At 41.8% G+C, this 12,185-nt stretch overlaps 3 non-coding genes across 3 annotated transcripts; all 3 read right to left on the reverse strand.

The window, feature by feature from the left end:
- Positions 1-568: 568 nt before the first annotated feature.
- trnap-ugg (transfer RNA proline (anticodon UGG)) lies at positions 569-656 on the reverse strand. The gene is given in 2 exon segments: positions 569-604; positions 621-656. It is a non-coding gene; the product is annotated as a tRNA-Pro (tRNA).
- A 6,164-nt stretch (positions 657-6,820) lies between these two features.
- Positions 6,821-6,908, reverse strand: trnap-ugg (transfer RNA proline (anticodon UGG)). Its single transcript is given in 2 exon segments — positions 6,821-6,856; positions 6,873-6,908. It is a non-coding gene; the product is annotated as a tRNA-Pro (tRNA).
- Positions 6,909-9,948: 3,040 nt separating this feature from the next.
- On the reverse strand, positions 9,949-10,036 carry trnap-ugg (transfer RNA proline (anticodon UGG)). Its single transcript is given in 2 exon segments — positions 9,949-9,984; positions 10,001-10,036. It is a non-coding gene; the product is annotated as a tRNA-Pro (tRNA).
- Positions 10,037-12,185: the final 2,149 nt, after the last annotated feature.

Consider the following 12,185-nt stretch of genomic DNA (forward strand, 5'->3'; position numbering starts at 1 on the left):
CGGAGACAATGGGAGCGGTGCTTAGGATCCGATACGTTGAACCGAATGTTGAGGCCAGAACACTATAACCTGCCTGGAATGTAGGGTTTGAACGCCTTTTAATTAGACCAGGCAGCTTGGCCACCCCGGATCGATTTCCTGCACGGTTTAAATTCGGCAGCCAAGGGACTAAATCCAAAGCCAGCTTCTCACATCTTTTCAGCGCGAGAGAAACAGGACGCACTCATATTCAGGGCAAAGTCTGTTTCACGTTGAATTTGAGATTGACGTTGAATGTATGCTTATCCCTATGGAGGTGAGCTCATGCGTGCAGAAAGGAAGATACACTGATCAAGTATTTGCCGGAATCAAAACGGGGTTTATGTTGTCCAATGAGACGCAGAGCCGAGCACATCTGAGAAACATGAACTTTACTCAGTTCGGTGAGTTTCACTTTGCTCCTGGGAATCTCCAGGATTTTTGTACGCTGTGTGAACAACGGAGTGCAATCACACGTTTTAATTTGAAACATGTCAGTTTTCTCACATGTCGACCGGCTGAGAAGTCGTTTTTTGACAAAAGGTTGGCAGGGCTCGTCCGGGATTTGAACCCGGGACCTCTCGCATTTCAATTATTATAATCCCAAAGCGAGAATCATACCCCTAGACCAACGAGCCGCCGACAGTGAGGAGCGTAGCTCTCAGTTTCTGACGTTAGTTTGCTTTTCGGCCCATCGTGCCTGTGCTGACTCTCAGAGACCGATTTCATGAGTCCCCCTCTCCATCGTTCTGCTGATGTTTTCCCTTTGATGAAGTGATTATTTTTTGTGACATTACTTCATCAACGAGCTGCATCCTTTTCAGTAAAAGGTGAATTTGGCAATGAGGATAAATGTGATTGAATAAAAAAACTAGGGGAAAATGTTTAACACAATAACGACGAAGCTAGGGGCATACTGGATCAGCAGTCCATTGCTTCAACCTGTCAGTCACCTTGTCTCCTATTGACTGCAAAGTCAGACATCCATCCCCTACTTTTTGCATTCAAACAGAAATAATATGCACGAAAATCTACTTCACCACTTGTTTTGCCCGTGCAACCAGATCGACAGTGATGAAAATGTGCCATTAGCTTCTTAAAGCACACAGCCTTCCTTTACTTCAGGTGAGTGACTGATGGTTGGTTTTGAGGCAGAATCAAAACAAAGAATATAAAATTTCACAAAGCGCGATAGCTGACCATTGCCGGACTCGAACCTGCAATCATCTGATAAGATCACAGTTACAATCGAAATCAGACACCTTATACTTTAAGCCACGCGGTCGCTACCGTCGGTGCATAATTTGTTGATTTTTATATTGAGAGCAAATTTGGGACAAGGGTTACATCAAGGAGTGGATATCGGAAAACATGAGCATATTTTGAGTAATGAACAGATGCGCTGCGATATGGATGTACACGGACACAGGCAAAGTCAATGTATCTTGAAACACAACAGTTTAACAATTCGGTTATCACAGCTGATAATCACACTCCTTTTTAAATGTACAGGATGATCCGGATAATGAGAAAATACGTTTTAAAGGGGCAATTGATGAACCGGAACTGACAACCATCCCGTTGAAACAGACACCGAATGATCCTGGACAGGAAGCACATCCCTCTTACACAGCTGTAGCATTGCCCTTCACGGACAGCAGTTCCCTTTCAGAAGAATAAATTGGAATTTCTATCATTCCTGAATGCAATTGTGTTGTGCGTGAATGAGCGCGGTTCTCATGAGCACGCGGGACTGGGACGGTTGTTGAAGCCACAGGTGATAGACAAGCAGGAAAGAGGGAGGGAAATAAAACCAACCCAGACAAAAAGACAATTGAAAACATATATATATTTATTATAATAAGAAAATAAATAAATTTACAATTTTATTGCAAAAAATTGAATTTGATTTGATTGAAATAAATAAATAATTGTTTCTTAATCTATATATTTTTGATTGAACGAAGTCTGTGCGACTGCATGAAATGCACTGGAAATCAGGGTGTGCAGTCAGTAAATTCCCAAACACAGTAAGCCCATGGTGTAAGACAAGCCACGAGGGAAGATGTGGGCAACAAAGGCCATCTTTTAAAGTCGCGAGTGCTTTTCTGCAGGATCAGACAGAAGCTGCGTGTGCTGTGAAAGACGTCAAATGTAATAGAGCCAATGCAGGCAGAACAGAAAAGCACATTTATTGTGAAAGTTAAAAAGTAGGGAATGTATGTAAATATATGCATATATAAATATTGATACAGAAATTTATATTAACAAAGTCAGTCAGTCAGTCATGTCTTGTCTTGTCTTGATTTGATTTGTATTTGAAAATAAGGGGGAAGGAGCTCATCATGTCACACAGCCCATCCGCAAGCTCTCGCTAAAATCGCTATGTTTCTAACTTATATAATTTGCCTTCTTTCACAGGTGGAATAGCAAAATCCCACAGCAGACTCTTCTCCTGTCAGTCAGTCCCTGAATGCGTGTTGAATCAAATCAGTGTGGCTTCAAGTTGCATGTAATGCATTTTTCCTCCCATGACATGAAATGCACAGTAAGATCGCGCAGAACGTTTCCACGCACTCTCTCACTTACACAAACACACCAACAAACTAAAAATTCTGCACTCTCCAAAGGCAGTTTTTGAAATTTGAAATTTGAAATCCGAGACAGACAGCATATTCCTTTTAAACAGATAGATAATGATCCGATACTGATAGCACACCATTTTGGAGAGACAGAGAATGACCCCGGGCAGACCAGCATATCACCTTAAAAGGGATACAGAAACACAATGAACAAAAACAAAGCATTCTGTAAAACTCAGCAGGCCGTGAACATTCTGTGGATGAATTTCCCGGGCTCACGTTCAGTCAGATGATCATTCCGATATTTTAAGAAAAATGTAAAGTTTACAGATTTTTCCTGGAAAATAGCGCCTGGAAAAATAGGCAGCGAGGAAGGACAAAAGGGAATGCCTGTGATACAGTGGAGCGTAGGAGTGATTGAATAATAAATGGCACAATGCAAAAAGGCAAAGTGAGTGGTAAGCGGGCAATAAAGTAACAAAGGATGGACCAGAGGAGGTGTTAGTGTGAACAGCAGAACCATAACAGACAATGGGAGCGGTGCTTATGATCCGATACGTTGAACCGAATGTTGAGGCCAGAACACTATAACCTGCCTGGAATGTAGGGTTTGAACGCCTTTTAATTAGACCAGGCAGCTTGGCCACCCCGGATTGATTTCCTGCACGGTTTAAATTCGGCAGCCAAGGGACTAAATCCAAAGCCAGCTTCTCACATCTTTTCAGCGCGAGAGAAACAGGACGCACTCATATTCAGGGCAGAGTCTGTTTCACGTTGAATTTGAGATTGACGTTGAATGTATGCTTATCCCTATGGAGGTGAGCTCATGCGTGCAGAAAGGAAGATACACTGATCAAGTATTTGCCGGAATCAAAACGGGGTTTATGTTGTCCAATGAGACGCAGAGCCGAGCACATCTGAGAAACATGAACTTTACTCAGTTCGGTGAGTTTCACTTTGCTCCTGGGAATCTCCAGGATTTTTGGACGCTGTGTGAACAACGGAGTGCAATCACACGTTTTAATTTGAAACAAGTCAATTTTCTCACATGTCGACCGGCTGAGAAGTCGTTTTTTGACAAAAGGTTGACAGGGCTCATCCGGGATTTGAACCCGTGACCTCTCGCATTTCAATTATTATAATCCCAAAGCGAGAATCATACCCCTAGACCAACGAGCCGCCGACAGTGAGGAACGTAGCTCTCAGTTTCTGACGTTAGTTTGCTATTCGGCCCATCGTGCCTGTGCTGACTCTCAGAGACCGATTTCATGAGTCCCCCTCTCCATCGTCCTGCTAATGTTTTCCCTTTGATGAAGTGATTATTTTTTGTGACATTACTTCACCAACGAGCTGCATCCTTTTCAGTAAAAGGTGAATTTGGCAATGAGGATAAATGTGATTGAATAAAAAAACTCGGGGAAAATGTTTAACACAATAACGACGAAGCTGGGGGCATACTGGATCAGCAGTCCATTGCTTCAACCTGTCAGTCACCTTGTCTCCTATTGACTGCAAAGTCAGACATCCATCCCCTACTTTTTGCATTCAAACAGAAATAATATGCACGAAAATCTACTTCACCACTTGTTTTGCCCGTGCAACCAGATCGACAGTGATGAAAATGTGCCATTAGCTTCTTAAAGCACACAGCCTTCCTTTACTTCAGGTGAGTGACTGTCCGAGATGGTTGGTTTTGAGGCAGAATCAAAACAAAGAATATAAAATTTCACAAAGCGCGATAGCTGACCACTGCCGGACTCGAACCTACAATCATCTGATAAGATCACAGTTACAATCGAAATCAGACACCTTATCCTTTAGGCCACGCGGCCGCTACCGTCGGTGCATAATTTGTTGTTTTTTATATTGAGAGCAAATTTGGGACAAGGGTTACATCAAGGAGTGGATATCGGAAAACATGAGCATATTTTGAGTAATGAACAGATGCGCTGCGATATGGATGTACACGGACACAGGCAAAGTCAATGTATCTTGAAACACAACAGTTTAACAATTCGGTTATCACAGCTGATAATCACACTCCTTTTTAAATGTACAGGATGATCCGGATAATGAGAAAATACGTTTTAAAGGGGCAATTGATGAACCGGAACTGACAACCATCCCGTTGAAACAGACACCGAATGATCCTGGACAGGAAGCACATCCCTCTTACACAGCTGTAGAATTGCCCTTCACGGACAGCAGTTCCCTTTCAGAAGAATAAATTGGAATTTCTATCATTCCTGAATGCAATTGTGTTGTGCGTGAATGAGCGCGGTTCCCATGAGCACGCGGGACTGGGACGGTTGTTGAAGCCACAGGTGATAGACAAGCAGGAAAGAGGGAGGGAAATAAAACCAACCCAGACAAAAAGACAATTTAAAACATATATATATTTATCATAATAAGAAAATAAATAAATTTACAATTTTATTGCAACAAATTGAATTTGATTTGATTGAAATAAATAAATAATTGTTTCTTAATCTATATATTTTTGATTGAACGAAGTCTGTGCGACTGCATGAAATGCACTGGAAATCAGGGTGTGCAACCAGTAAATTCCCAAACACAGTAAGCCCATGGTGTAAGACAAGCCACGAGGGAAGATGTGGGAAACAAAGGCCATCTTTTAAAGTCGCGAGTGCTTTTCTGCACGATCAGACAGAAGCTGCGTGTGCTGTGAAAGAGGTCAAATGTAATAGAGTCAATGCAGGCAGAACAGAAAAGCACATTTATTGTGAAAGTTAAAAAGTAGGGAATGTATGTAAATATATGCATATATAAATATTGATACAGAAATTTATATAAACAAAGTCAGTCAGTCAGTCATGTCTTGTCTTGTCTTGATTTGATTTGTATTTGAAAATAAGGGGAAAGGAGCTCGTCATGTCACACAGCCCATCCGCAAGCTCTCGCTAAAATCGCTATGTTTCTAACTTATATAATTTGCCTTCTTTCACATGTGGAATAGCAAAATCCCACAGCAGACTCTTATCCTGTCAGTCAGTCCCTGAATGCGTGTTGAATCAAATCAGTGTGGCTTCAAGTTGCATGTAATGCATTTTTCCTCACATGACATGAAATGCACAGTAAGATCGCGCAGAACGTTTCCGCGCACTCTCTCACTTACACAAACACACCAACAAACTAAAAATTCTGCACTCTCCAAAGGCAGTTTTTGAAATTTGAAATTTGAAATCCGGGACAGACAGCACATTCCTTTTAAACAGATAGATAATGATCCGATACTGATAGCACATATTTTGGAGAGACAGAGAATGACCCCGGGCAGACCAGCACATCACCTTAAAAGGGATACAGAAACACAATGAACAAAAACAAAGCATTCTGTAAAACTCAGCAGGCCGTGAACATTCTGTGGATGAATTTCCCGGGCTCACGTTCAGTCAGATGATCATTCCGATATTTTAAGAAAAATGTAAAGTTTACAGATTTTTCCTGGAAAATAGCGCCTGGAAAAATAGGCAGCGAGGAAGGACAAAAGGGAATGCCTGTGATACAGTGGAGCGTAGGAGTGATTGAATAATAAATGGCACAATGCAAAAAGGCAAAGTGAGTGGTAAGCGGGCAATAAAGTAACAAAGGATGGACCAGAGGAGGTGTTCGTGTGAACAGCAGAACCATTAGCAGACAATGGGAGCGGTGCTTATGATCCGATACGTTGAACCGAATGTTGAGGCCAGAACACTATAACCTACCTGGAATCTAGGGTTTGAACGCCTTTTAATTAGACCAGGCAGCTTGGCCACCCCGGATCGATTTCCTGCACGGTTTAAATTCGGCAGCCAAGGGACTAAATCCAAAGCCAGCTTCTCACATCTTTTCAGCGCGAGAGAAACAGGACGCACTCATATTCAGGGCAGAGTCTGTTTCACGTTGAATTTGAGATTGACGTTGAATGTATGCTTATCCCTATGGAGGTGAGCTCATGCGTGCAGAAAGGAAGATACACTGATCAAGTATTTGCCGGAATCAAAACGGGGTTTATGTTGTCCAATGAGACGCAGAGCCGAGCACATCTGAGAAACATGAACTTTACTCAGTTCGGTGAGTTTCACTTTGCTCCTGGGAATCTCCAGGATTTTTGTACGCTGTGTGAACAACGGAGTGCAATCACACGTTTTAATTTGAAACATGTCAGTTTTCTCACATGTCGACCGGCTGAGAAGTCGTTTTTTGACAAAAGGTTGGCAGGGCTCGTCCGGGATTTGAACCCGGGACCTCTCGCATTTCAATTATTATAATCCCAAAGCGAGAATCATAACCCTAGACCAACGAGCCGCCGACAGTGAGGAGCGTAGCTCTCAGTTTCTGATGTTAGTTTGCTATTCGGCCCATCGTGCCTGTGCTGACTCTCAGAGACCGATTTCATGAGTCCCCCTCTCCATCGTTCTGCTAATGTTTTCCCTTTGATGAAGTGATTATTTTTTGTGACATTACTTCACCAACGAGCTGCATCCTTTTCAGTAAAAGGTGAATTTGGCAATGAGGATAAATGTGATTGAATAAAAAAACTCGGGGAAAATGTTTAACACAATAACGACGAAGCTGGGGGCATACTGGATCAGCAGTCCATTGCTTCAACCTGTCAGTCACCTTGTCTCCTATTGACTGCAAAGTCAGACATTCATCCCCTACTTTTTGCATTCAAACAGAAATAATATGCACGAAAATCTACTTCACCACTTGTTTTGCCCGTGCAACCAGATCGACAGTGATGAAAATGTGCCATTAGCTTCTTAAAGCACACAGCCTTCCTTTACTTGAGGTGAGTGACTGTCCGAGATGGTTGGTTTTGAGGCAGAATCAAAACAAAGAATATAAAATTTCACAAAGCGCGATAGCTGACCACTGCCGGACTCGAACCTACAATCATCTGATAAGATCACAGTTACAATCGAAATCAGACACCTTATCCTTTAGGCCACGCGGCCGCTACCGTCGGTGCATAATTTGTTGTTTTTTATATTGAGAGCAAATTTGGGACAAGGGTTACATCAAGGAGTGGATATCGGAAAACATGAGCATATTTTGAGTAATGAACAGATGCGCTGCGATATGGATGTACACGGACACAGGCAAAGTCAATGTATCTTGAAACACAACAGTTTAACAATTCGGTTATCACAGCTGATAATCACACTCCTTTTTAAATGTACAGGATGATCCGGATAATGAGAAAATACGTTTTAAAGGGGCAATTGATGAACCGGAACTGACAACCATCCCGTTGAAACAGACACCGAATGATCCTGGACAGGAAGCACATCCCTCTTACACAGCTGTAGAATTGCCCTTCACGGACAGCAGTTCCCTTTCAGAAGAATAAATTGGAATTTCTATCATTCCTGAATGCAATTGTGTTGTGCGTGAATGAGCGCGGTTCTCATGAGCACGCGGGACTGGGACGGTTGTTGAAGCCACAGGTGATAGACAAGCAGGAAAGAGGGAGGGAAATAAAACCAACCCAGACAAAAAGACAATTTAAAACATATATATATTTATCATAATAAGAAAATAAATAAATTTACAATTTTATTGCAAAAAATTGAATTTGATTTGATTGAAATAAATAAATAATTGTTTCTTAATCTATATATTTTTGATTGAACGAAGTCTGTGCGACTGCATGAAATGCACTGGAAATCAGGGTGTGCAGTCAGTAAATTCCCAAACACAGTAAGCCCATGGTGTAAGACAAGCCACGAGGGAAGATGTGGGAAACAAAGGCCATCTTTTAAAGTCGCGAGTGCTTTTCTGCACGATCAGACAGAAGCTGCGTGTGCTGTGAAAGAGGTCAAATGTAATAGAGTCAATGCAGGCAGAAGAGAAAAGCACATTTATTGTGAAAGTTAAAAAGTAGGGAATGTATGTAAATATATGCATATATAAATATTGATACAGAAATGTATATAAACAAAGTCAGTCAGTCAGTCATGTCTTGTCTTGTCTTGATTTGATTTGTATTTTAAAATAAGGGGGAAGGAGCTCATCATGTCACACAGCCCATCCGCAAGCTCTCGCTAAAATCGCTATGTTTCTAACTTATATAATTTGCCTTCTTTCACATGTGGAATAGCAAAATCCCACAGCAGACTCTTCTCCTGTCAGTCAGTCCCTGAATGCGTGTTGAATCAAATCAGTGTGGCTTCAAGTTGCATGTAATGCATTTTTCCTCACATGACATGAAATGCACAGTAAGATCGCGCAGAACGTTTCCGCGCACTCTCTCACTTACACAAACACACCAACAAACTAAAAATTCTGCACTCTCCAAAGGCAGTTTTTGAAATTTGAAATTTGAAATCCGGGACAGACAGCACATTCCTTTTAAACAGATAGATAATGATCCGATACTGATAGCACATATTTTGGAGAGACAGAGAATGACCCCGGGCAGACCAGCACATCACCTTAAAAGGGATACAGAAACACAAAGAACAAAAACAAAGCATTCTGTAAAACTCAGCAGGCCGTGAACATTCTGTGGATGAATTTCCCGGGCTCACGTTCAGTCAGATGATCATTCCGATATTTTAAGAAAAATGTAAAGTTTACAGATTTTTCCTGGAAAATAGCGCCTGGAAAAATAGGCAGCGAGGAAGGACAAAAGGGAATGCCTGTGATACAGTGGAGCGTAGGAGTGATTGAATAATAAATGGCACAATGCAAAAAGGCAAAGTGAGTGGTAAGCGGGCAATAAAGTAACAAAGGATGGACCAGAGGAGGTGTTCGTGTGAACAGCAGAACCATTAGCAGACAATGGGAGCGGTGCTTATGATCCGATACGTTGAACCGAATGTTGAGGCCAGAACACTATAACCTACCTGGAATCTAGGGTTTGAACGCCTTTTAATTAGACCAGGCAGCTTGGCCACCCCGGATCGATTTCCTGCACGGTTTAAATTCGGCAGCCAAGGGACTAAATCCAAAGCCAGCTTCTCACACCTTTCAGCGCGAGAGAAACAGGACGCACTCATATTCAGGGCAGAGTCTGTTTCACGTTGAATTTGAGATTGACGTTGAATGTATGCTTATCCCTATACAGGTGAGCTCATGCGTGCAGAAAGGAAGATACACTGATCAAGTATTTGCCGGAATCAAAACGGGGTTTATGTTGTCCAATGAGACGCAGAGCCGAGCACATCTGAGAAACATGAACTTTACTCAGTTCGGTGAGTTTCACTTTGCTCCTGGGAATCTCCAGGATTTTTGTACGCTGTGTGAACAACGGAGTGCAATCACACGTTTTAATTTGAAACATGTCAGTTTTCTCACATGTCGACCGGCTGAGAAGTCGTTTTTTGACAAAAGGTTGGCAGGGCTCGTCCGGGATTTGAACCCGGGACCTCTCGCATTTCAATTATTATAATCCCAAAGCGAGAATCATACCCCTAGACCAACGAGCCGCCGACAGTGAGGAGCGTAGCTCTCAGTTTCTGATGTTAGTTTGCTATTCGGCCCATCGTGCCTGTGCTGACTCTCAGAGACCGATTTCATGAGTCCCCCTCTCCATCGTTCTGCTAATGTTTTCCCTTTGATGAAGTGATTATTTTTTGTGACATTACTTCACCAACGAGCTGCATCCTTTTCAGTAAAAGGTGAATTTGGCAATGAGGATAAATGTGATTGAATAAAAAAACTCGGGGAAAATGTTTAACACAATAACGACGAAGCTGCGGGCATACTGGATCAGCAGTCCATTGCTTCAACCTGTCAGTCACCTTGTCTCCTATGGACTGCAAAGTCAGACATCCATCCCCTACTTTTTGCATTCAAACAGAAATAATATGCACGAAAATCTACTTCACCACTTGTTTTGCCCGTGCAACCAGATCGACAGTGATGAAAATGTGCCATTAGCTTCTTAAAGCACACAGCCTTCCTTTACTTGAGGTGAGTGACTGTCCGAGATGGTTGGTTTTGAGGCAGAATCAAAACAAAGAATATAAAATTTCACAAAGCGCGATAGCTGACCACTGCCGGACTCGAACCTACAATCATCTGATAAGATCACAGTTACAATCGAAATCAGACACCTTATCCTTTAGGCCACGCGGCCGCTACCGTCGGTGCATAATTTGTTGTTTTTTATATTGAGAGCAAATTTGGGACAAGGGTTACATCAAGGAGTGGATATCGGAAAACATGAGCATATTTTGAGTAATGAACAGATGCGCTGCGATATGGATGTACACGGACACAGGCAAAGTCAATGTATCTTGAAACACAACAGTTTAACAATTCGGTTATCACAGCTGATAATCACACTCCTTTTTAAATGTACAGGATGATCCGGATAATGAGAAAATACGTTTTAAAGGGGCAATTGATGAACCGGAACTGACAACCATCCCGTTGAAACAGACACCGAATGATCCTGGACAGGAAGCACATCCCTCTTACACAGCTGTAGAATTGCCCTTCACGGACAGCAGTTCCCTTTCAGAAGAATAAATTGGAATTTCTATCATTCCTGAATGCAATTGTGTTGTGCGTGAATGAGCGCGGTTCTCATGAGCACGCGGGACTGGGACGGTTGTTGAAGCCACAGGTGATAGACAAGCAGGAAAGAGGGAGGGAAATAAAACCAACCCAGACAAAAAGACAATTTAAAACATATATATATTTATCATAATAAGAAAATAAATAAATTTACAATTTTATTGCAAAAAATTGAATTTGATTTGATTGAAATAAATAAATAATTGTTTCTTAATCTATATATTTTTGATTGAACGAAGTCTGTGCGACTGCATGAAATGCACTGGAAATCAGGGTGTGCAGTCAGTAAATTCCCAAACACAGTAAGCCCATGGTGTAAGACAAGCCACGAGGGAAGATGTGGGAAACAAAGGCCATCTTTTAAAGTCGCGAGTGCTTTTCTGCACGATCAGACAGAAGCTGCGTGTGCTGTGAAAGAGGTCAAATGTAATAGAGTCAATGCAGGCAGAAGAGAAAAGCACATTTATTGTGAAAGTTAAAAAGTAGGGAATGTATGTAAATATATGCATATATAAATATTGATACAGAAATGTATATAAACAAAGTCAGTCAGTCAGTCATGTCTTGTCTTGTCTTGATTTGATTTGTATTTTAAAATAAGGGGGAAGGAGCTCATCATGTCACACAGCCCATCCGCAAGCTCTCGCTAAAATCGCTATGTTTCTAACTTATATAATTTGCCTTCTTTCACATGTGGAATAGCAAAATCCCACAGCAGACTCTTCTCCTGTCAGTCAGTCCCTGAATGCGTGTTGAATCAAATCAGTGTGGCTTCAAGTTGCATGTAATGCATTTTTCCTCACATGACATGAAATGCACAGTAAGATCGCGCAGAACGTTTCCGCGCACTCTCTCACTTACACAAACACACCAACAAACTAAAAATTCTGCACTCTCCAAAGGCAGTTTTTGAAATTTGAAATTTGAAATCCGGGACAGACAGCACATTCCTTTTAAACAGATAGATAATGATCCGATACTGATAGCACACCATTTTGGAGAGACAGAGAATGACCCCGGGCAGACCAGCACATCACCTTAAAAGGGATACAG

Source organism: Pristiophorus japonicus, unplaced genomic scaffold (genome assembly GCF_044704955.1).
Source record: "Pristiophorus japonicus isolate sPriJap1 unplaced genomic scaffold, sPriJap1.hap1 HAP1_SCAFFOLD_85, whole genome shotgun sequence".
In the NCBI taxonomy this organism is placed as follows: domain Eukaryota; kingdom Metazoa; phylum Chordata; class Chondrichthyes; family Pristiophoridae; genus Pristiophorus; species Pristiophorus japonicus.